Source organism: Cynocephalus volans, chromosome 15 (genome assembly GCF_027409185.1).
Source record: "Cynocephalus volans isolate mCynVol1 chromosome 15, mCynVol1.pri, whole genome shotgun sequence".
In the NCBI taxonomy this organism is placed as follows: Eukaryota; Metazoa; Chordata; class Mammalia; order Dermoptera; family Cynocephalidae; genus Cynocephalus; species Cynocephalus volans.
This window is the reverse complement of record NC_084474.1, coordinates 24078377-24105578: the sequence shown is the minus strand read 5'-3', so window position 1 is coordinate 24105578 and position 27202 is coordinate 24078377. Positions and strand designations below refer to the sequence as shown.

The window sequence follows — 27202 nt, the reverse complement described above, 5'->3', positions numbered from 1 at the left end:
ATATTAAAGAATAATTTTCTGAATAATACAAAATGGATCTATCCCTTGTCCCCTTCGTATTCTCTTCACTATTCTCTCATATAAGCATTCATACAATTAGAATATCTACTGAGAGTTTCACAGAAAATAATTTAACAGCAAAGTCAGAAGTCCCTAAAGGCCAATTCTGACATGATGGGTTTCAAATTGATGAGTTCACTATCTCTGTAAAAGTAACTCAGACCAATTGATGACAATATCTAGGCAGTTTTCAAAATTAATTGATTAATTAATTGATGACAATATCTAGGCAGTTTTCAAAATTAAAATTGATGAGGCTGCTCCTTCTACTTGTCAGAGTAGAGAGTTTATCAATCTCAACATAAGTGATGTTAGAGGGAAATGCAAGTCAGGACACTGCTGGACTGGTCCTATGGGTCCCTGGCCAGCGAGTGAGCATTAAGTGAGAGCGGGAGGGTGGCGCTGCAGGTGATGCCAGTAACAGCAGCGACCACACATGGCCCACAGGCAGGATGGGCCCAGCATATTTATAGCGCATTAACATAAGAAGGAAGAATCTGTCAAGGCTTGACACATTTTTAAATTCCCCTAGGTTAACACCCAAAGCCCTAGTAGCTTAGCAAACAGATTATTTCAAAACTTTGGAGTTCTCTCCAGCGATTCAGGGTTGTTTTTATAGGCTGCTGACTCAGCACAGGGATCCATTATTTAGAAATCTCTGAGCATAAATAAATGCAACTTCAGTGGCAGTATTTTTTAAATTTACCAAAACTATCTCCAAATTAAATCTTCTAAGAATTAGAAGAAAGGATTATATTATACAACTTTCTACGGGTAATTTTGACTCAGCAGAACATCCTAAGTGGGAGGAAAAGTAGGAGGCAAAGGCACCATGTCAGATACTTTCCATACCTCAATAAAAAGAGCCAAGCTTGGTGCTGAGGACTTTACATGCGTTACCTCATGTAATCCCTAGAAGGAAAAGCTTATGAACTCCATTTGATAGATGTGGAAAGTGAAACATAAGCAACTTGTTCAAATTCAGGTAGTTAGTAATTGGCAGCACTGGAATCCATGCTGAGGTCTGTGTAACACTAATGCTTGTGTTCTGCCTGCTGTGCTATGCTGCGAAGCACACGGCATTCATTTTCAATAAAGACTTAACAAAGCAAACAGTTTTTTAAAAAAAACTAACTTGCTAAGAGGCTAAACATTTAAAAGATAAGAGGATTTTTAGCTTTTTAATAAAATGGCACACAAGTCAAAGATTTTTAAAATTATCACAGTAATACCTTTGTTCTATAACATGGCACCAAACCAGACTTCCGTCTCCTCCAGTTCCCATACAAGTCTAGTCCTGGACTTTCTGAAACATGCATTTTGTTCTATGCACTCAAGAAACTGTGTGGCATTTAAACTACTTGAAGATAGTCTTTTATCTGTAAGTAATTTCTTCATAGGAAATTTCACGGAAGTTATTGAGGTACAAAAACCATGGTCATATGCTCAAAAAGAAAAAAGAACATTAAAATGAGGGAATAAACAGTTTATTTTGAAAATAGACCTCACACCTTAATATCATGGGGACTAACAACTTTCACAAGGCCACATTCAGCAGTTGTGAGCTGTCTCCTGATGTCATACTCTGGATATTTCAATTGGCCATGAGAGACCAACAAACACTGGCCCGTCAAAATCTAAAATTGCAAGGAAAAAAACAAACTTTGTTTTTTTGAAATGGGAAACCCTAAAAGGTAATTTAAAATCTATTTAGCATACTTTCTATGCCCTCTGCAAAACAGCATGCCAACGAATACTTCCACAAGGATTTCATCTTCATAAAAGCAATAACAATGATTAAATAGTTCTCAACATCCTTCTGTAGGAGAAACATTAGCATATTCCCTCCATTTTCAATGATGTAAATGGAGAAACTCGGCAATTGAAAAGATTAGGAAGGACTTCTTGTTTTAAAATGTTGGCATAAAGACGTTTCACCCTTACTTTCTCTTAGAATTCCTCTCAAAAAGAGAGGGAAAACACAAAAGAAAAGACAAAGTCCATACTATCTGAAAACAGAAAGCCAATGGAAGAGTGGGAAATGGGCAGAGGGGTAGAAGGTGAAACCTAAGGGCCTACAGAGGGACAGCAGACAGCAGTGAGCTGACCTATTCTAAAGAATCAGGAAAAAAGCCCAGAATTTGGCACAACAGGCAAGAGGAAAGAGGCTTCTTCTCTGGAAAAACTGAATGGTCTTAGAGAAAACAATCACTGGTGCAATCTGTGATGGCCCCCATCAAAAAAGCTATCTCACCTTTAGTAAGTCTGCTATGGTTTGAATGTTTTTGTCCCCTCCAAAACTCATGTTGAAACATAATCCGCAATGCAAAAGGTGGATCCTAATGGGAGGTGTTTAGGTCATGACGGCTCTGCCTCATGAGGGTACCTCTCCTCTGGAGGACACAGTATTCAAGGCACCATCTTGGATGCAAAGAGACAGGGACCACACCAGACACTGAACCTACCAGCACCTTGATCTTGGACTTCCCAGCCTCCAGACTGTGAGAAATAAATTTCTGTTCTTTATAAATCACCCTATCTCAGGTATTCTGTTATAGCAGGAAAAAACAGACTAAGAAAAAGTCCCATCTAGATACATGAAACTTGTACTCAGTTTTTAATGTATTCTTTTAGTATCTCACTCTTAAATAATCACCAGGCACTCGAGAAAAGTGTCTTTTTTGTTTGTTTCTTTGGCAGCTGGCTGGTATGAACATAAAGTACCAAAGAAAAACAAAAAACGTGAGACAAAGTAGAATAAATAAAAACAGAAAACAGAATGCAAGAAATAAACAAAAGGTTTTTAGCTACCAAAAATACCTTCATATAGATAGAAGATATTACATGCATGATACAAGAATGAGAAACTTTTAAAAAATAAAATAATAAAAAAGCACAATTAGAGAATATGAAAGAACTCTTGGAAACTGAAAATGATGGCTAAAACAAAAAATTTGATGGAAAAGTTAGTAGGTTTTGGATGGCCTTACCAGCCAGCCACCAAAAAAATAAAGTTGGAAGGTAAAATTGATAATGTCTTGCAGAAAATAGAACAAAAATACCAATAAGTAAACAACAGGGAAAATAGCAGAAAATAAAGTTAGAGGACCAATCCAAAAGACCCATCACACAACTAATCAAAGATCTAGAAAGAAAATTATTTGTTTGATAATTTCATCCAACAGTGAGGATGATATCATAAGAAATAATATCATAAATTCTAGATTTAAAAGGTCCACTGCATACTTAACACAATGGCTGAAGAAAGGCCCTTTCTCACAAGGAAAATCATTGTAAAACTTCAGAACAGAAGGTATAAAAAGAAGATCTTAAAAGCTTACAGAGAGAAAGAAACAGGTCATATACAAAGTCCAAGAATAAGAATGGCCTGGCCTCTCAACAGCAACAGTGGAAACTAGAAGGCAACAGAGTGATGTCTCTAAAAGGCTGGGGGAAAACAATTTTCAACCAGAGTTCTATCACCAGCCAAACTACCACTCAAATGTGAAGAAAGAATATAGGCATTTTCAGACAACATAAGGTTAAAAAAATTACCTTCATGTATGCCTTCTCAGGAAGCTACTAGACTATGCATGTGCTCTGCCACAGTAACAGAATAAGCCAAAAAAGAAACAGCAAGCGATCTAGCCCAGGTAACAGGCAAAGAGAATTCCCAGAATGACAACTGTCCAGCAGCATCCCAGACTGGAACTGGAGGATGGAGGGCTCCTAGAGGAAGATTTCCAGGGGGAGAAATGGAACTGCGATTCCGATCTGCCACACTTGACTATGTGGAAAAACTTATGGCAAGGCTGTTAACAGTATTTAGGAAGAATTAGAGACTAGTTCAAAGAAAATCAGCATTTACAATGAATGATACTAGATACTGCATGAAGTGGGAAGTGTGGAATATTTCAAGTCGGAGTGAGATGTCCCTGTCTTCATGTAACATAACCTATTTGAGGAGTTGACCCATAGATAGAATGTGGACCAGTGTTTCTCCAACTTTTTTGACCAAGATCTACAGTAAGAAATCGATTCTACATGGTGAGCCAGTAGTACAAAAAAAAGCACCATGAAACTATATTACCCTTTTCTTTTTTTTTATGTATGACATATTTTTATATTTTCTATTCTGTTCTTTTTTATTCCAGGCTTTTAAATGCTGGTCACAACCCACTTACTTGATTTCATGAGTCACTAATGGGTTGCAACCCACGTTTTAAAAAACACTACAAAAGACTATGGCATGTTTTATTAAAAAGAAAAAAAAACCCACTGTGGAGTAGAGAATTGAAGAAGACATGGAGGATGGCAAGAAAAGCCGACACTTGATAGAAGTATTTGAACTGAGCTTTCAAGAAAGGATCATATTTTGATAGGCAATGAATGGAAAGAAGGCTGTTCCAGGTAAAGGTAAGGGACAGGCTCAAAAGCAGGAAAACAAAGGGTGTGCAGAGAAAAAGGAAAGTCTGGATAAAAGAGAGGAGTAGAAATTGAGGACAGAGAGTCAGGTTGGAGAATAACTGCAGAAGGCTTAACAACTCCGCTCAGGATTCCGATGTTACTCTAACAGCCATGGACATCAAGGATGAATGGACGGGGAGAGAAGATGCCAGTAAACCACAGTGATGTCTACATTATCTCACTTTGATTTACTCATTAATTCTATATGCATAAAAAATTACATAAATTAAAAACATAACATGTGGCCAGAAATGAAGCTGAGTGGTCAGCAAACCAAGAGAAGTTGGTTTCATTCATTTTGATGTTTTTTTCCTCCTCAACCTTCCATGAAAGAAAAGAATAAATTGATTTGAACAGTTCAGACCCTGAGGAAAAGAGCAAGCAAGTCCCTGATAAACAAAGAGATATCCTTTCTTTCCTTCATGATCTTCTAAGTCTGATATCCAGCCTTAAGAAACTTCTCTCACTTTCTTGAGAGTTCTGGGCTCTCTCCCTAATGGGCGTTTGCACTTGCTGTTTCCTCAATCTGTAATGCACTTCCTGTTGACTGACATCAAACTAGATGTTACTGAGCCCGAGAAGCCCTCCCTGATCCCATAGCTGAGTTAGGTGGCCTTGCTGTGGCACTTCCCCTATCTTAGCACTTTTTACCTTACATTCTAATTGTTTATTTGTCTTCACAATTAGACCATAACTTCCATGAGGGCAGAGGCTATGTTGATTTTGATTATCACCAAATCCCCATCCACTGGTACAGTGCCTAGCCCTGTGGGCATTCAAGAAATATTTGGTAAATACAAAGCTTTTGTTTAGTACAGCAACATGTAATTTTAAAGTCAACACTCTGATGCTAAAGCCTAGATATGAAAAGTCAAAATCTGCTTCAGGCAGGAACAACCAATCCATACTGCCTGCTCACTCTGCCTATTAAATAAATTGATCTAACTGTACAGAATGATTCTGCAGAAGAGCTGCCCGAAATTAGGCTGAATAGGTAGGTAAGGCAGGGTGAGGAGTTTGGACTTGAATTTATAAAGAGCTATTGTGGGTTAAGAAAGGTAGGCATGCAATTAAAATAGGGCTTTGAAAAGATTAGTCTCTTCTGGTATGCAAGTTAGAATGGGGAAATTTTTTTCCTCAGCCTGTTTTTTAACAGGCTGAGGTGTCAGCAGCATGAACAGAGTTTAGTATTCATTAACTCCACAAACATATTTTTGGAGTTTTACCATATTCTATGAGCTGTGCTTTATTATGATAAAAAAAAGCCATACACTAAAACCTGACATATAGTGAAATGGATAAAAATTGTTGAGAGCTGAGCCACGTTAGTGTGTCAGTATTCTGGTACAGTATGGGGAGTCTATGATATTTAAGTGCAAATGGGAAAGAATACTTATAAAATGACAACTTAGGGCTGAGCCCATGGCGCACTCGGGAGAATGCGGCGCTGGGAGCGCAGCGACGCTCCTGCTGCGGGTTTGGATCCTATATAGGAATGGCCGGTGCGCTCACTGGCTGAGTGCCAGTCACGAAAAAGACAAAAAAATAAAATAAAATAAATAAAAATAAATAAAATGACAACTTAGTATTATTTTCATCGAACCAAATCATATTTTTCTTATTCTTTTCTTACTTTGTTAGGTGCTTCCATAGCAATAAGTAATTTTAATAACAACTATGACTCCACCTTTGGAGATGAACAGAGGTCTACTGAATGTGTCTCCAGGGATCCCAAGACTTCCTCATGGGCTGCAAGAGTACACAGAAAGATATCTGAAAGAGAGAACTAGGAGTGCATTTGCACAGTGTGTAGAAGTAATTACTACTTCTTTAATTCTTTAATTCTTTCTTTAAGAATTAATTGTTAAAGCTGAGAACGTGAGCCTGGGAATGCTGGTAGATAAACAGAAGTCAAAGGATCACAATGAGCACGACAAGCCATGCCAAGGACCTTGGACCTGATCGTGGAGGAAATGAGAAGGTATTTATACACAGCAATGACAATAGTCAGAACTGTACTTTAGAATACTTTGGAAACAATATGGAATATGTATGGTGGGGGGGGATGTCAAAACTGGGTATAGAGGAATCACTTAAGGGGGCCACTGAAAGAAGCAGAAGACAATGAGGACCTCAAGAGGCTATAGTGAAATGGAACTGTTGGGACAGACCTGATAAACGACAGGATGCAGGCAAGAAAAGAGACCAAGAAGTCTAGAATGCCTCTCAGGTTTCTGGGTGAATGATGAGACCATAAACTGAACAGGATCAGTAAAAGGAAAATGAAATTGGTGAAAAGTGGAGGGTGGGGCATCAGGAGGAGGGTAGAGAAGATGTATTTTGTCCTATACATGTTGAATCTAAACTACCTGTGGAGTGGCACTGTATGACGCTAGTTATCTAGTAGAAGGCAATTGGACATATCAGTCTGAAGGGTAAAGGATAAAGGTCAGGGTAGGAACCATGCACTTGGAAGTCATCAGCACAAGCTGTATATAAAACCATGAAGAGTAGCTTTAACCGCCCGTGGAGAGCTAGTGTCACCCAAAGATAGGGCAATGGACTCAAGTCAGACACCTGGGAATACAGCACATATCCTTTCAGTCATCGCTACAGAATCCTCCTTTCTTTGCTATTATCCAGAACTCTTCCTTACAGATTCGTAGGACTCAGTGAAAGAAAAGTTGTGCTATATGTCTTGTTTTGAAGTAATTAACAGAGAAATAAAGGCTATAAAATTTTATCCTTTAAGAATATTAATTACTGACATTTATTGAGCACCTACTATATCACAAGCACTGTATTAAATGCTTTACGTATTATTTATTTTAAACTTAATAATAACACTATGATGTATTCACATTTCCATGCACATTACCTATGCCTATTTTACAGCTGAAGAAACTAATTTATAGGTGATGGATGAACCATCATCTTAACTGGGATCTAGGTAAGTCCAGAGCCCTCATTCTTTTTTTTTTTTTTTTTCCTGGCTGTTGGCCAGTAAGGGTATCTGAAGCCTTGACTTTGGTGTTACAATGCCATGCTTTAAACAACTGAGCTAACCAGCAGAACTTAGAACCTCAACTCTTAATTACTGTGAAGTATAATTTCTACAAGAGCTGAAAATAGAGCCAACCTGCTTTTATACATAACAATGCCTGTCAATGACATTCATTCCGTCCATGACCATCTTATAAAATAAATTTTAAGGGGCGTACTCTACTTTTACATACATCAACGTTTGATAAAGATTCTATTAAATGTCACAGTCCAAAGATGCATTCTTCTTTAATCTTGGGAGAAACATCAAAATAGAAACCTGACTGGTGAACTTTAATGATATTGAAAAATAAATATATAAAAGAAATAGCTTTTTAAGCTCAAAATGTTAAGTCTGTTGCTAACTATCTCAGATGAAATGGGAAAGTGCTTCTTGCTTTTTCACCCATAAAAAATAAGCCTGATAGTCTACTTAATATTGTCCACTAGAAGAGGGCTAGACCTTGTGGGTCCTATAAGGGCTTACAAGCAAATGCTAATCAGGGAGGTATCGAATTATCCAATCAACATATAGCTTTCAACACAGTCACTTACCCAGAAACCTTCTCCATGTGATCCAAGCTTAAGCCTTATATTTTAATGATTAGAAAGTGCATGAGAAGAGATTTCCATTAAACATATACGCCATCTTTTTCACTAAGGATTTGGGAAATCTGTCATTTTAAGAGCTATACGTCTGACAGATTCTTCTATCTTTGTACATACTTACACAATAAACCATAATGACTCATAACCACCATCCGTTACCTAAGTTCTTGTTTTGCAACTTGTCATCCACTTTTCTCTCCTTTTAAACTGAATTATATACATAAACAGCATATATAGAATCAGGATAACTCCTTTTAAACTGAATTATATACATAAACAGCATATATAGAATCAGGATAAATGAACTTTAGAGTAAAACCTTAACATTAAAAAAAACAAAACAAAACCACAGGATGATTTGCCTCCTAGTTTTCCCAGGAAACTTCAAACAGATATGCAAAGAATTGGAAAAACTTTTTTTTGGTTCCCACAATTTTAACAATTTTTAAACAAAGTATACTATATAAATAAGATTCCATATAGATTATTTGGAGCCAATCATTGTCTTCCTTTAAAAACAATGATGACCAACCATGCTGATCCATATTCTAACAACCACACCACACATCATTTCAAAATAGTAATAATGATCCTAAAATTTACATTATCATTAATTTTTAATAGAAATCCTGAAAACAAATACAGCAAAAAGCAGTGACAGCTTCTCCAACAGCTTTGCAAGATCTAAGCCACATTTCCAAACTGTTTTTTACTGTGATTCCTGCAGCAAATTCCACCAGCACATTTTAGAACTTTTGCAAATTAAGTTAGATGTAATTGTTCACCTCAATTCATCTCTGGTGAATGGCTATGTGGAACTCTAAATTTAAGTACAACTGCATTACTGTTCTTTGATTCCTGTGGAATAATTCTTGGATTCATGGCAATGCCAAGCTAAATGACACTGCAAAGAAACCCTTTGTTTTCAAATAAATCAGTGCTTGGCTTTAGATAATGCTACAAAGAATCTTATTCATGCAGTGTACCCTAATTAAAATTGAAAAGTTGAGAACAACAACAAAAACTTCCACCTCTATTGAAAGAATAATCTTTATTTAAAGTGTTTTTTCCCCCTATATAAATTTAATAGAACCATAGCATTTTAAAGGTGGAAGAAATTTTGAGAAATTTATTTACGGTCAAAGAAAATAAAATCACTTGCTAAGGGGTCACTTAAATTAGTGGCAGAAGTACCCAGGCCTTCTAACTTCCCTAGCCAATGCTATTAAATATTATAGAACATTATGGACAGGTTAATATCAGCGAAGGTTTATCAAGTGCTTATTTTGTGCCCTTCACTCCCTGCACTATGCCAAGCATTTTCACATCCATCATCTCTTTCCTAATGCAGTTCATAAGATTAGAAAAGACTTATTAAAACAATCACATTCACTCCTTTGGATGTTCAGTGTTGCCAACAGAGAGTATTGCCACAAGATCTAAATGGAAAGAGATAATTCAATTACTGCAATAACTATACTACTGAAAAGAATGTGTTCCAACAACACACTTGACTCAGAAACATCCTTCCCGGAGTTAGACTTAGATTTAGAAGACCTAGGAATGCACTCCTGGGAATCAGCCTCTTGCCAAGACCTATAAAGACTTCTGCTGCTACCTCCTCCTTCATCCACTTCTACACTCTTTTCCACTATAACATTCTTGCTTGATTCTTCTCTAGGTGCTGTTTGTTACCCAATCTATATTTTCTCCTCAATTGCTATCCCCTCCAATAATCTAGAAATGTTGCAACCTTTCCAGCAATATGTACCATGTATGCCTTATAGATTTTCTCCTCTACATTCTAACCCATATCCTTTATCAGCCTAGGCCAAATGGCCTTCCAAAATGGTCAGTGAGAGAATTCATTAAATGAGAGATCACTCTAACTTACAAATACCATTTTTTAAAAAGCACTAAACTGTGATATTTGCCTTTTTTAATAATTTCAAAACAATAGTTTATTTTTAAATTACAGAATAATTTTTATGTACTGCAAGGCAAAGTCAAATTACATTGTTTTCACAAACACATGGTCCATGCACAAAAATGTCAAGTATTTTAGTTGAGGAAAAGTATTTAATGGTATTCATTTGTTGATACACCTTAAATTGCCTTTACTTAACTGAATCTCACATGGCCTTTCTACCACTGAAATTTTTAATATGTCTATTTCATAGAATTCTTGTAGGTGCAAATAAATAATGTCACAATAAGAAACAAGAAAGAAAATTTAACAACTTATCAATTCTAGTTAGCATGAAGATGCAATGCTATCTGTTAGATTTTTTTGGAGAGGTCATTGCAACCACACATTAGCAAATAAGATTTTAATTCCTAACAAACAAGTTGATCAAAACAGAAATGCTAATTTATTTGAGATGGGTGTCAATACTGTTTGAAAAATTTTTCCAGTGCATTTCACTCGTAAATCCTATCACATAGACACAAAAGAATCACGGATCTGAAAAAATAGTACTGAGCTTAAATTACATTTAAATTTTAATATTTAAAAGTAATGAAAGTAAACAATTTTCTAATTTAATTTTGTTTAAATAGCCCACTAAAATAACCTAAGTTTGCATTCACATCTTTTATATTGATAGTGAAATTTTCATATTTATGAAACATTAAAATCATGCCTTAAAAGTATTAAGGAGAACAACTAGCAGAAGCCAACAAGGAAAGAGAAGATATGAACAACACTATAAACCAACTAGACCTAACAGACATCTATAGAACATTCCATTCAACAGTAGATCATACATTCTTCTCAAATGCATATGAAATAATCTCTAAGACAGTCCATATATTAGGCCATAAGAAGTCCTCATTAAATTAAAAAGGACAGAAATCATACAAAGTATGTTCTCAAACAACCATGTAATTAAATTAGAACATAATATCAAAGAAAATGTGCTAAGTTCACAAATATGTGGAAATTTAAACAACACATTTTTAAGTAACCAATAGGTTAGAGAAAACATCACAAGGAAAATTAGAAAATACTTTTAGTTAAAGGAAAATGAAAGCACAACATATCAACACTTCTGTGATGTAGCTAATGTAGTATTGAGAGGGAAATTTACAGCTGTAAATGCTCATATTGAAAAAGAAGATCTCAAGCCAATAGCCTAACCTTCCATCTTAAGAAACTAAATAAGAAGAGCAAGCTAAACCCAAAGCAAACAGAAGGAAGAAATTAATGATGATTAGAGCATTAATCAGTGAAATAGAGAAGAGAAAAACAACAGAGAAAATTAGTAAAACTAAAAGTTGATTCTTTGAAAAAAATTAATCTTTAGCTAGACTATCAAGAAAAGAGAGAAGATTCACATTACTAAAATCAGGAATGAAAAAGGGAACATCACTACAAACTACACAGAAGTAAAAAGGATTTTAAGAGAATGCTATGAATAACTGTATACCAATAAATTAGAAAACCTAAAAGAAATGAACAAATTAATAGGAAGAAACAAACTACCAAAACTATGTCAAAAAGAAACAGAAAATCTGAATAGATACATAACAAGTAAAGAGACTGAATTCGTAATCAAAAAAAAAAAAAAAGCTGTAAAGTATGCATAAAGCAAATGTACTTCACAGGGCCTGGTTTTCCAAAGCCTTGTAGTTTCAAATATTGACCTTACAAAAACCAGGAAATTTTCCCCAGGCTATTGAGTCTCTGTTTTAAGATAAAGCGTTGTAACACAGCAAAGTTGCTGGCTCAAAGACAGGTTACTGATTGATATGTAAAGATACTAGGAAATTGCTGTAAGAAGAAAATGTTTGCTAAGATCAAACTTTTGTTGGTGGATCACTTAATTGCCTAATGGAATGTCATCTGACTTGTTTTTACTGAATGTTATCAGCTTCTATTGTTAAACTTGTTAAAACTTTAAGCCCACCTATGTCTCTTCCTGTAACTTCCTGGGCTGGAGAATAAATGCAGGAAGAGAACCCCTTCATGGTTAAATTCCCAAATGGAAGGAATGCTTTGGTCTTGAGGGTTCCAGGAGATTAACCACTTCGGGGCTTCTCACTGCTCAGAAGAGATGGGCTTTGAGTAATCCTTTGCAGCTCTCTCACTTAGGGGAAAAGGGGTGACAAATCTGTGTGCGCAAAGCAACAAAAAGCTTCCCACAAAGAAAAGCCCAGGTACAAACAGCTTCACTGGTGAATTCTACAAAATGTTTTTTTAAAAAATTAATACCATTTATAACACTGTATTAGTCCATTTCTGTCACTTATAACTAAATACCTGAAACTGATAATTTGTAAGAAAACAAAATTTATAGCTTACAGTTTCAGAGGCTAGGAAGTCCAAAGTCTAGGAAACACATTTGGTGGTGGTGACAGTAACCCAGGGGTCTCACATGGCAGAAAATGGCACAGCAGAGAGAGAGCTCCTCCTGTCTTCTCCTTTTAAAGGCCTCAGAATCACACCCATGACCACCATTAATCTATCAATTTATTACTCAGTGAATGAATCAATCCATTCACTAGGCATAGCTCTCAAAGTCCAATCATCTCTTCAAGGTCTCACTTTTCAATTCACATAATAGGATTTCCCACCCTCTTTACACTGTCACAGTAGGGACTAAGTTTTGGGGACATCAATCCTTAGCAAACACCAAGGTCAAGGGTTCAGATCCTCATACCAGCAAGCCACCAACAACGACAACAAAAAAGCATTAATACTAATCTTTCATGAAATCTTCTCCAAGAAAAAGAAAGGGTGGAACCACTTTGCAACTCATTAAATAAGGCCAGTATTACTCTGACAAAATCAAAAATAGAAGATATCGCAAAAAAAGAAAATTACACATATAAATGCAAAAATCTTCAACAAAATACCAGCAAACCAATTCCAGCAAGACATAAAAAGGATTATACATCATGACCAAATGTGATTTATCCCAGGAATGCAAGGTTGGTTTAACATCTGAAAATCCACCAACGTACTACACCATATTTAAAGGATAAAAACCACATGATCATCTCAATAGACACAAAGCGTGTCTGATGCAACTCAACACCCTGCAAAAAAAGAAAATTACACATATAGATGCAAAAATCTTCAACAAAATACCAGCAAACCAATTCCAGCAAGACATAAAAAGGATTATACATCATGACCAAATGTGATTTATCCCAGGAATGCAAGGTTGGTTTAACATCTGAAAATCCACCAACATACTACACCATATTTAAAGGATAAAAACCACGTGATCATCTCAATAGACACAGAAAGGGTGTCTGATGCAACTCAACAAACTAGAAATGGAAGGGAATTTCCTCAAGGTAGAAAGGGCATCTATGAAAAACCCAGAGCTAACATCATGTATAATGGTGAAAAATTGAATGCTTTTCCCCTGAGACCAGGAACAAGGCAAGGATATCAGCTCTCTTCACTTCTATTCAACATTGTACAAGAGGTCCTAGCAGAGCAATCATGCAAGAGATAAATAAATAAATAAGTAAATAAATAAATGGCATCAGATTGGTAAGGAAAAAGTAAAACTATATGTGTAGATAACATGACCTGGTATGTAGAAAATCCTAAGGAAACCATCCCAAAATTATTCAAACTAATAAATGAATTCAGCGAGATTGATGAACACAAGATCAATATTAAAAAATCAATTCTATTTCCATACATTGGCAATGAGCAAACATAAAATGAATTATGAAAACAATTCCATTTTCCACAGCATCAAAAAGAATAAAATACTTATGAATAAATTTTTAAAAACTGCAACACTTGTACCTGAAAACTACAAAACTTTGTTTAAAGAACTTAATAAATGGAAAGACAACAGTGTTCATGGATCAAAAGATGTAATATTGTTAGATGGTAATATTCCCTGAATTGATCTATAGATTCAATGCAATTCCTATTAAAATCCCAGTTGCCTTTTTTTTTGGTAATAATTTCTTAGATAATATGACACTGATAACACAAGTAACAAAGAAAAAATAGACAAACTGGACTTCATCAAAATTAAAACTTTTGTGCATCAAGAAAATCATCAACCCCCAGAATGGAATAAAATACTTGTAAATCATATATGTAATAAGGGACATGAACCCAGAATATGTAAAAATCTCTTACAATTCACACACACAAAAAGACAACCCAATTAAAAAATGAGCAAAGGATATGAATAGACATTTCTCCAAAGAAGATATACAACTCAGCAATAAGCATGTGAAAAGAGCTTAAAATCAAGTCATTAGGGAAATACGAATCAAAACTACAATGAGATACCACTTCACATCCACTAAAATGGCTAAAATAAAAAGACAGACTACAATAAGTGCTGGTGAGGATGCAGAGAAATTTAAACCCTTGTACATTAGTAGTGTGATTGTAAAATAAGGCAGACATTCTGGAAAACAGTTTGGCAATTCCTCAAAAAGTTAAACTATCATATGACCCAATAATTCTGCTGTAGGTATATACCTAAGAGAAATGAAAACATATGTCCACACAAAAACTTATATATAAATATTCATAGCAGCATTATTCACAATTGCCAAAAAGGGGAAACAATCCAAATGTTCATCAAGGGATGAATGAATAAGCCAAATATGGTACATTCATACAACAGATATTTTTCACCAATAAAAAGAAATGAAGTACCACATGCTACAACATGGATAAACCTTGAAAACACTATGCTAAGTGAAATAAACCAGTCACAAAAGACCACATGTTGTATTATTCCATTTTCAATGAAATGTCCAGAACAGGCAAATCTATGTAGAGAAAAAGTAGATTTGTTGTTGCCAGAGGCTGGGGGAAGGGAGGGATGGGAGTGACTGACAATGGGCCCAGGGTTTCTTTTGGGGGTGATTAAAGTTCTGGAATTAGTAGTGATAGCTGCACAACTCTGCAAGTAAACCACTGAAGTGTGGCTTAAAAGGGCAAATTTAACTGTGTGTGAATTATATCTCAATAAAGCTTTTTTTTTTTTTTTTTTTAAGTATTAAGTGTAAGAGCTTCTAGTATATGCTATGGGTTTATTCAGTCTTCATTTACTACCTGTGACCTTTTACTTCTTTTCAAACTTTCCCAATCACTTGAATTTTCTCAGCATCTTCCTCACCATCTATCTCAGTTGGTTTTGTGCTGCTGTAACAGAATACCTAAGACTGGGTAATTTATAAAGAACAGAGATTTATTTCTCACAGTTTTGGAGGCCAAGATCAAGGCATCTGCATCTGATGAGGACTTTCTTGCTACATCCTCATGTGGCAGAAGGTAAAAAAGACAAAAAGAGATGAACTCTGTGTCCTCACATAGCAGAAGAGCAGAAGAGAGAGAACTCACTCCCATTCCCATAGCCCTTTTTATAGTAGCATTAATCCATTCTGAGGGCAGGGCCTTCATGACCTAATCACCTCCCAAAAGGCCCCGCCTTTCAACACTGTTGCACTGGGGATTAAGTTTCCAACACATAAATTTTGTGAGATACATTCAAACTATCTTTGAAACCATCTTTGGGAGATAGCACCATCTTTGCCCAGAAATGTAAATACCTTTTGTTATATAATAGAATCAAAGCATAAAAGAATTCAGACCTAAAATGTTCTATCATCTTTACTTGTCTAACAGGAGTTCATCCTAGTATCTGCCAAGTCACACAATACACCTGAATCAGCTGACATCCAACAAAAATCAGCAAAGTGATAAGTTGTGCTAGTTACTATGGTTAGGCGTTTTAGAACACAACAGTATTTGTTATCATTTGTAAAGTTCATTGGGCATTGATTGCTAACAGCAGGAGTTTGACAGTTGTGCAGATAACAACATAAGACATTGAAATTCTGTAGGTTCAGAATTTAACACAGCTTTTACATTTAAAATTTTAAGTCCTTTTCTATTGAAATCTGGAACTAGTTTCTAGATTAAAACATAAATATTATTTCAGAATAGTAAAGTAAAAATGAAAAGCCAGTTTTCAAACTCACTTAACTACTGCCTCTTCAGCAAAGGGAAACCTGGGTTATCTGTACATCAATTTCACCTGTTCTTTCTGAGGCATGGCTTTGAGAGGAGTCAGCTTTTACCACTGCTATGGATTAAATGCCCTCCCCAGCCTCCCGAGCTCATGTTGGAACTTAATTCCCAATATGGTATTTGAAAGGTAGGGCCTTTAAGAAGTGACTGGATCTTGAGAACTATGCTCATCCATTCATGGAGTAATAGGTTAATGGTTTAATAGTTATCATGAGTGTGGATTGGTGGCTTTATAAGGAAGCAAATGAGCACATAAAAAAGCATCCACCAAGGAGCACTGTAAGTCCCCACCAAGAGGAAGCCCTAAGAAAGAAAGAAATGCTGCCATTTGCAGCAACACGGATGACCTGGAAGAAAATTATGTTAAATGAAATAAGCCAGGCACAGAAAGAGAAATGCCACATGTCCTCACACATAAGTGGGAAGAAGGAAGGAAGGAAGGAAGGAAGGCCACAATAATACACTGAACTTCCAGAAGGAGAGAACAGACCTATAGTTACTAGAGGTGGGAAGGGGGGTGGGCAGAGAGGGCTTAGGGAGTAATTGGGTAAGAGACATACAAAATAACTGTGATATGTAATGATGAACATGCTAATAGTATTGATAACATCATCACACACTGTACACAAATACTGATAGTCAACTCTGTACCCCATAAATATGTATAATCAAAAATAAATACATAATTTTTTTTTAGAAAAAATAGTAATTTGTCAAGCATGTTTTTTAACAACCCATGAATACTGCAAAAGAAACTTGATCTTATTTTTAAAATAAATGAATAACCACATTTTTTTTTAAAAAAGGAGGCCCTCACCAGATGTGCCCCCTGGACCTTGAACTTTCTAGCCTCCACAACTATAAGAAATAAATTCTATTTTGTTATAAATTACCCACTTTCAGATATTCCGTTAGAATTAGAGATTAGTAAACAGACGAATAAACCCCCTTATCAATAGCACAGGGAACTCACAAGAAAGCCAGAGAGACCTGTTCATATCAGCTCCGCCCTGTGTTGGCCACACACGGAAATCTTCAAAACCCCACTAAGCTCAATTTCCTCATCTGTAAAATAAAACTGCCTACCCCATAGTTATTATGAGTATTTAATGTCTCCAATGCACCCAGCAAATGGTCAGAACTCAATAAATATTCGTTCCTTCCTCTTTGCTCTCTGCAAGGTAAAATGCAGGTAACAAATAGTAAAAACTACAAAAATCCCAATTTAGCTTGGTGTGTACAACTGAAAAGAGAAGAATTATCTAAATACTAAAAGTAAACCAAACTTTATTTTCTAAAAGCACCATACTCATAAGCTTCTGTAGGTAAATTATAACTACGATGATAAAATACAAGATATCGTGGGGAAAAAATAAACTAACTTTGCACTAATTTGGTTGGTGTTATCTAACAGTTTTCTTAGGAAACAGCAGAGTATCCAGTTGGCAAAATACTGCAGATAATTTCAATCAAATAGTTCTTCCAATAAGCCAACAATAACTTAAGGTTTGGCCATATTTGCAGTATCAGAATTTCCTAATGGAAGGCTTCATAATGAATCTTAGCCACAGCATTTGAAAGCCTTGAAGGGGAACAAAGCCATATCCAAGCGCCTGCAAAAAACTACTGTCCTTTGAAACTAGACTTCACATGCATTCTAAAGACATATGGGAAAGAGATTCCAGAGATACACACACACACACACACACAGACACACACACACAGACACACACACACACACACTCATTTTAAAGTCAGGGAACCAGGGACATAATTTTAAAAATTACTTTAACATACTCATGTTACATATGGGTTACATACTCATATGGTTCAAAAAAGCAAAAAAAGTATAAAAAGGGACATAGTGAAAAGTCTCTTTCCCATCCATCTCTATCTACCCAGTTCTCATTCCCCAACCCCAAATAGATAAACATTTTTAATTTCTTACGTGTCCTTAGAAAATCTCTTCATGCATAGACAAGCAAAGCAAAACTATATTTCTATCTTTTCCTTGCCTTTCCACACAGAGGTAGCTTTTTATACACAACGTTCTACATTCCACAGGCAAATTTTTAATTCTAAAATGTCCAACGAAAGCAATAAATAATTTCAATGGGACAAGATCTTTTGTTCACACTTGAGTGAACTTTTAAAAGAAGGAACAGAAATAAATCATATTAATGTTAGTGGGAGTCAGAAATATGGAAATTTAAAGGGGAGAGAAAATTCAAGGGCAAATAGGGGTATAAATAAATGTAAATCTTAAAAATGCTTCTCTGCTAAAAAACACTGCAGTGTCTTATCTTTCATTAATAAATAAAAATCCTTTACAGATAAAATAAATCAAACCAAATACTGGTGAGAAGAGAGAATGGAATAAAAAGAGATCAATTAGAAAAGAGAGAAAGATAACTTCTGTCAGAATGGACTAAACTGTCAACCATGCACAATTACATACACTTAGAATTATAAAAAATAAGAATCTTTTATAAATATAAATATATATATAGTGTTATAATAAAGTCTTACTTTTGAATGTCTATTAACAATGGTCCCAGTTCAAATAAGCAAATGATGTATAGTACTTTCATATTTAAGCCATCATCCATTTTAGTGTCATGTTGTTGGGAGGCTGAATAAAAACATCTTTCAAAACCTTTTTCATTAAGATTAATGAAAATATAGGCCTTTACTCTCAATATAGTGTAGGTAGCTATTGTCTTGGTGTGACACTCCTTATGATGTCTGGCTCAAGCACCTTTGCAGGAGAGCTGACATTGGTATGAAGTCAGCTGCCTTCTACCTCCACCTCTCCTGAGAGTCTCCAGCAGCTACCGACCTGGCATTCCTGAACTAGTGTCACTTCCTTCCTAGCTCCAAAGGATCCAGGCAAGTTCTCCCCAGTGCATATCTCTGCTGATAAAAATCTGGGAGGAAAGAGTTTGGAATCTTGACATACTACTTCTCAAAGACTGCTAATCTTTGGTCTAAGATAGACTTCTTACTCTTCAACTTACTTGCAAACAAAAAGGTTGTTTTTAAGCCAGCTATTTAGAACTTTGGATGTATTTTCTAAAGGGAACTGTGGTCATATCTGGGACTTAGCTTTCAAGACTAAAACACTCTATTCAACCCATAACGTGGCTGATATCCTCAACAGGAAAAAAAAAATTGTACAAAACAACGCTGTTGCAATGACATGAACAATAACAAAAAATTAGAAATAGTTTTAAATTTTATAGTTCATGCCAATGCTTAAGAAACAAAGCTTAGGGCCGAGCCCGTGGCGCACTCGGGAGAACGCGGCGCTGGGAGCGCAGCGACGCTCCCGCCGCGGGTTCGGATCCTATATAAGACTGGCCGGTGCACTCACTGGCTGAGTGCCGGTCACGAAAAAGACAAAAAAAAAAAAAAAGAAACAAAGCTTATTTAGAGAAGAGGGGGTGTGTGGAGACTTTTATGGGTATTCTCATGGGCTCTGAAGGTTGAAACCACTATTTCTTTATAATGTTTACCTTTCCTCCCAAACTAAAAGCTTTCCTTCTTATTGAAGGCCTGCTCTTAAATGTGTCTACCTGATTAGTATCTTTTTTACTGAAGACCAAAATGAGAGAGTGGAAGGTTTGCAAATTTTGTCGATCTTTTTAAAGAATCAGTTTTTGGTTTTGTTGATTTTCTCTATCGTTTTTTCAATTCCCTATTTCATATATTTCTATTGTAATCTTTGTTAATTCTTACTTATATTTGCTTTTGGTTTACTTTGCTCTTCTTTTTTCTATTTTCTTAATGTAGAAGTTCACATTACTGATTTGAGATTTTTCTTGTTTTTAATATAGATGTTTACAATTATAAATTTTCCTCTAAGCACTGCATGAGCCCTGCATCCTATAAATTTTGATATGTTGCACTTTGATTTTTATCTCAAAGTACTCCCTAATTTCCCTGATTTTTCTTTTTACCCATTGTTTATTTAGGAGAGTGTCATTTAATTTCTACACATTTGTGAATTTTCTAAATTTCCTTCTGTTATTGTGATCAGAGAACATATTTTCTATGATCTTAGTCTTTTTAAATGTATTAAGACTTGTTTTGTGGCAAAAAAAAAAAAAGGAGACAGTATTAAAGCTACAAATGTCACAGAGCTAGTATATGTTTCTTTCGTACTTAATAAATTTTATTTTGTCTGATAAAAAAATAATATAAATAAATAAATAAAAAGCTACCCTAAAATAAAAATAAAACTATATTTAATGACAAGAATATGTAACCAAAAAAAGTCACAAAATGAATGAATGGCTTAAAAAGAGTCCTGCATTATAACCCAAAGTATAAAATATACTTAAGTCTATATGGATATAAGCAAATGATTTAATAAATAGTAGAATAAAAAATAAATAAATAAAAAACAAAATGACGAGAGTGGGATGGAGAAAGAACAGAGAGAAATTTTCTTGATGCAGGAGCTGGAAGTAGAGGAAAAAAGAACAAAGTTAAAAAATAGACTAAACTGCCAGAAAGGACAGGAGGCCACAAAAGGGTATAGGAGGCAGGTGTGGGCTGCAGCTTGTGTACACACACTATGGAGAGGAAAAGGGGGTGGAGAGATGTTAGCACAGACAGGTGCTGTCTGGAAAAACTGGGGCATTAGTATGTAAAGAGGGAGTTGTGTACATGAAATTATACTAAGTCAAGTGTTACTGACTCTGAGAGAGCCTATAATATTATAGGATCAAAAGAAACTTCAAAGTCACCTAGTCCCATCACTGGTGGCAGCATTGTTAAACCAATTACTTCAAACAGTATACTTGTCATTAGGAGAATATTTCAAAGCACCTCAAGTTCAGCCATTCTAATTTCTTTTTTCTTTTTTGGCTGCTGGCTGGGCCAGGGATCATGGCCCTTGACCTTGGTGTTATAACACCACACTCCAATCAACTGAGCTAACCAGCCAGCCATGAACTGTTCAAATTTCTAACTGAACTTTAGAGCAGCCACTTTTTCCGTTGTTCCATCATCTCTGCTTTGCCGTTAGTGATTATGATCAATTTCCTGTGAATAGTCTATCATTTCTTTTCTTAAATATCTTGTATTTTAGATGTATTTAAAATGCAAATATTGAGTGATCCCCATTAGAAGGATATATGCTTTATGTTAATTTAAATGAATTTGTTGGTCCATCCATACACTATCACTTCATCCCCTTTATGAGTAGTAGTATAAATTTCCAAGAGTGTTAGCCAGGTTTGGGGTATGGCAGGTGACCAGGAAACACAATAAAGTAACTGGTTCAAAGGTGCATGGAATCCGTGACGTTGGTTGGCTGCATAACATGATTCTCGAACCAACAAGGCAGGCCTGTATGAGAAACTTTTAAAATGGCATTGAAAATATGTATATGCACACACAAATAAAAGTCTAAAAGGATATATACTCTAAAATGCTATTAGTGGTTATTAATGAGTGATAGGTTTACTGGTGATCCTTATTTTCTCCATTTCTCTTATTTTTCTAAAATATGTATTACTTTGGTGATTTAAATAGATATTAAAAGATACAAAAGGTTGAACATACAAATGGATAAATAATCAAATATAAAATGGAATACTACACAACTGTCAAAACTAATGATGTAGATCTATAGATATATATGACAGTGTTCAATAAGAAACAAAACAAATTACATAGAATAATTCCCATTTTAAAAACCTTGTAAATATATACATACAAAAATTTATATAAGCATGGAAAAAAGTCTAGAAAGATATAAAAACTTATTAGTGGTTATCTTTGTGGGTAAGACTAGAGTGGAGAAGACTTTTATTACACATACTTCTTGTCAATTGCTTGAATTTAACAGCATGCATATCTTTGTAATTAAAAATAATGGAGGGGCTGGCCAGTTAGGTCAGTTGGTTAGAGCTCTAAAGAGTGGTGTTCATAACACCAAGGTCAAGGGTTCAGATCTCCATACCAGCCAGCCACCAAAAAATAATAATAGTAATAATGTTTTTAAAAAATGAAACAAAACTAAAATAAAAATAGGAAAAAAGATGCACACATATTGTTTTTTTGGGGAAACTAAAGATATGATTCCAAAATTCCCTTTTAGCCTGTCACATATAATATACATGTGCATTAGATTATAAAGTCTATACACTGGTCTTATATGAGTATATATGTTTGTCTGCATGTGTGGATGCTGAATTGGAAACTAAATCATTTTAAGTTAACTTTAATCTATTTTTATTATAAAAACAGGGAGGTAAATAACTAGAGTTCCTTCTCATTTTCAAACTCACGCTAGCTAATTAGTCAAGTCCTGGTGAAGCACCACTGTACTTGAGGATGTTTCTTTCACCCAACAGTCTGTAGATTGGCTAATCCATCAGTGAGTCCCATTTTTGTATATGAATATGTTATATATGAAATCCATTTTACCTATATAACAAAAAAATGTTTGGTATTGACTGGTTTAGCAAATACATCAGGAACCTGAATGTAAACAACCTGAACCATGCTTATTACTATATGCCATGTAAGTGTAGTGTTATTTCTTCAAAATCACAGAACAGTGAAAAGAATGACATTATTATCTCAACATTATCGGCATTCTAAAAAAAGTGTAAGCCTTTAAAAAGGTACAAAATCCAGGCCATTACTCAACCAAAAGCCTGTCAAATCATCCCTATCATCAAGTTAAAGCTACTAAACCAGTTCTCTACATTTTTAACTATCTACAAACTCACTTCACAGCCTGCAGAAAGAGCTACCTATAAGAACACTTCTGCACTCGGTGAGACAAAGGAACCCTGCCCACCAACATTACTTCAGGCCAATAGATGTTTCTAGTCCTTTCCAGAATTTGATCCCATATAGTTCTTCTGTATATATGCACGACCCTGTCAGGGGAAGCAGAGCTGCACTACACAGGAATTTCCACCATAAGATCTCACTAACATCTCTTACTCTATCCACACCCCTCCGATATTCCATCTTACATATTATCAGTCCCTCATCCTACAATAATTCCCTTCATATCATCCCCTTTCTTTCATTCATCCCTCCCCCAACCCCACCCAAGTAAAAGAGATTTTGTTTTTGAATGATAGAAAGAAGTGGCTATAAGGAGATGAACTCAGGTTTTCAGGACGTGTGGGAAATTAGAAAGGACCTGAGAAATTGGACAAGGGCAAGGATACTGCACACTGCCCTAATTCCCTCTGAACTGTCTGGCTCAGACAGGCAATCCAATTTTATTGGGCAGTGTTCTGAATTGGCCTTCCACATCTGACTTCCACACTGTCTTCCTCAGCAATGACAATTAACTCAAAGCTAGTATTGAGTTAAGATCACTTTGACCAGCCAGCCGCCAAAAAAAAAAAAAAGAAAGAAAAGAAAAAAAATTACTTTGACGTGAACTACAAGATGCGGTATTGGTACTTCTTAGATTTACCACATTACTCCATGAAATAGGGGGAAAAAAGCAAAATGAGAACAAAGACTCCATCATAAGGAATGGAACAGGTAAAGAAAAACAGACATTGAGTCGCTTAAAATAATGTGGGAGCTGTTTCTGTCAGGAATAACATGTTATATAATTTGAGTTTCATGATTCAGCAGTTTAGTCAGTAATTTACATGAACTAAAAAAAAAAGAAACAGAAAACATGAGGATTGAGAAAGGTAAAGTGGTTTCTGAAACAAGGCTGGTTTCAAAAGTATTTGATTCCACCCCCACACAGAAGAACGTTGACAGGCAGATGACTCAATCTGGCTTCATTAAGGGTGTCTTACCACCTAATTTTCCCCATGGGAAAGGCCATCCCATTTCTCATTTCTCCCTGAAAGCCCTTCTCATTTCCTTTCACCAGGTAATGGCTATATTTTACTCTCTAATTGAAGGTTATCCATTTGGAGATCACATACTTTAGGATACAGAGGGTTATGCTTAAAGGATATAAATAGTTGGGGTTTTGTTTTTTAAAAAGATCCTTTATAAAATAAATAAATAAATAAAATAAAAAGACCCTTTATACAAAGTAATTGCAACATTTCCAAAAAAAAAAAAAAAACACACAGTAATGCCAGACACTTCAAAAAAAATGACAATACCTATAATCATTGTGTTTGAACTTAATCATAAATCTAGGTAACTTAGAGAAATAAGAAAGCTGTCAACACAAACACTCTCTGTGTCCAATCTAAACTCTCTCAAAATCAGAGAAAAAAGGTAGGATGTTTGAGAAGGAAAAAATAATCATCCTATTTTCCTTTTCAAATACCAAAGATGACAAATCCTAAAAAGTGAGTCCAAAGAATATTCCCGTCCCTTCTGCAGAAACTGTGTTGTATCATACTATTTGAAATAAGCAAGGCATTGGTTAGGCCTGGAAATCTCTTAGGTGTAAACCAATTATGATGGTATTTCGAGAGGCATATTTTGAAAGAGCAAGATACCTGAAGTCATTTGGAGTCATTCCTTCCACAAATGTTTATTACAGGCCTGCACGTGCCAGGCATTGTCCATACACCTACTTCCTTTTCAAGCTCTGCCTCTCACCCAGATATGCAAGCATAGCTAAAGCATTTTAACATTTCTATGCCTCAGTTTCTTCATCTGTACAAACAGGAATAAAAAATGGCTACCCACCTCACAAAGTCTCTCTGAAAAGCAAATGAGTATGTCCAGAAGCACTTTGAAAACCATGGAAGTGTTAGGTGCCATTTGGCTGAACTGAATTTAAGGATGCCACTGATGTCTGTTGTACTATAAATGATATCACAGGAAAGTGGGCCTTTCTGCTTCAAGTGACATTTCATAATCCTATTAAATAATAATCATCTCATTTAATCATCTCCCTGGAAATTTAAATATACGAGAGAGAGAAAGGAGAGAAACAGAAACAAAAAGAGAGGCACAGGAAGGGAGAAAGCTAGTGTGATGTGAATATTTTTACATTACATTCATAATCACCACAATGACAAGAATCATGTCTATTTTATTCACCATTTTGGGTCTCTACCAATCTGGCCATCAGGCCAAGGTGCTCATTTGAAGAGGGCACGTTATTTGGGGAAAGCATTCTCTCTATATATCTGCAAATCATAAAATGAACACCTACCAGGCTGTCCCACCAACTCAATGCTACCAAGAGCAAATGGTAGTAAAATTACAAAACATTATTTGTTAGGTTGGTGTGTACAAACAAAAATGTTCTATTTTGTAGTACTTTTCAAGTTCAACCTCACCCTCAAATCTAAGCTATGTCATACGAGTTGTCAAACTGATTAGGAACAAAGCTCCTTCTGAAAACAAAATTAGACTTGAGGCAGCGGCAGTTGAAGAAAGGGGGAAGTTATGATCTTTCCAGAGTTAGCTGCGGGCACGAGGGCGAGCGCGGAAGAGAGAGACCATCTGCGACCATCTTATGGAAGCCGCTGTCTGAGACCTGCTTGGACCAGGTCGCATTCCCAGTGCTCCAGACTCCCTTACCCCAGGGAGTGCAGGGGTGGCGCTTGTTTTACAGGAGTGGTAGCCAAGGGGGCCAAAAGGCACACCCAGTCCTAAAATATGCCTGAAACTTCCTCTAATGTTTCTTGCTCTTGCAATGACATTCAGGAAATTAACATATGTACAGGATCTTCATTGCTAGAACCGCTATAATTTAGTATTTTGAGTTAAGGGTTTGAGTTCATATTTATAAAGCACTTTGAAAGAGCCAAGAACACAGTAAGAGCCATCTAAGTGTTTGGTAAATAAAGAAGGCACTTCCCAGGTTGATTGGGTGAATTCCCAAACTAATGAAAAGGGAGAGAATCAAAATACACAACAGTCTACTGTTTATCTTGACAAAGATTTAGAAATTGTCGTGCTCTGTATTTATTCTCGTATCTCAAGTGCACCCTATACATTCTCTTGTGCAAGACTGAGATTCTACTCATGGTTCAGAAATCACTGTGCAAAATTAAATGAGTTTAAGCTTCAGAAAATGAATCCTTTCTCTTTTCTCTCTTTCCAACTAACCAACACTAAAAATGACAAAATCTAAACATCTCCACGCACTTCTAGATGGTACATACCAATGCTAAAACTGTACGAATTAATAGAGCCAGACTCACTTGAAAAGAGACGGAAAGGGTTCAAATCACAGAGAACTCAGAGTAGCAACGCAATAAAGCCTCGTAGTACAGGTCCGCTGACAACAAGTTACTGATTCCTGTCCGCCCCACGCCGCGGCCGCCCCCATTCCCGATCCTCGCAGGTGACCCGCACCCACTTTCGACCTTTGGTGGGGTCGCCCACCCTCTGCGCTCCCGGCTGTCCTAGGCTCGGGCGCTGCGCACGGGTTCACAAGGTCCATCCACGGACACCACTCGGGCGCTTAGGAATCTCAAAGCGGAATCTGAATTCACCTCGAGGAAACAAAGACCACAAACTCTCCTCGAGTCGGGGGCTGGGCGCGCGTATTGCTTTTCCCCTGCCGATCACCTCCGAGGTTTCCGGGGAACCGGGGAAAGTCACGCTGGCTCCGAGGAAAGGCAGCAGTCGAGGCCCGGGCAGCCCCTCGCCCCGCCCCGCCTCCTCGCGCTCGGGGGCTCCGACCGCGGCCCGGACGCGCGGACCCTCCCGCCAGCCCGGCACCTACCCGGCTCCGCGCGGCTGCCTCCCGGCGCGGCGGGCGCCGAGCCGAGCGCACTCGCGCTTCCTCCTTCCCGACTGGGCCGCCGGGCGCCGGCGTTTCCTCCCTGACGCGTCACGGCCGCCGGCGGCTCCCCCCGCGGAGCGCGCGGGACGGCGAGGAGAGCCGGGCGGCCGGGCAGCGTGCCGGGGGAAGACGCCCGCTCCGAGCCGGGACGCGAGCGCCCGGGAACGGCCGGCTGGGGCGGCCCACGCCGGGCAGGGCTGCAAGCCGCACGCCCCTGCTCAGGCCGCCGCCCCGGCCGCGGAAACCAGCCCTCTTCTGTCTTCCCCGAGGACCCCCGAGAAAGGCCGGGCCAC

The 27202-nt window shown here is 36.8% G+C and overlaps 1 protein-coding gene across 3 annotated transcripts in view; it reads right to left on the bottom strand.

The window, feature by feature from the left end:
- SGK3 (serum/glucocorticoid regulated kinase family member 3) overlaps positions 1–26904 on the bottom strand; it is a 129716-nt gene extending 102812 nt beyond the window's left edge. For 2 of the 3 annotated variants that reach the window (XM_063079126.1, XM_063079128.1), the window contains exon 1: positions 26850–26870. The gene's annotated coding sequence lies outside the window, so the exon portion shown is untranslated. Of the gene's footprint in view, positions 1–26849 lie in introns of all 3 variants that reach the window. The other variant, XM_063079127.1, reaches the window with a different exon arrangement.
- Positions 26905–27202: the final 298 nt, after the last annotated feature.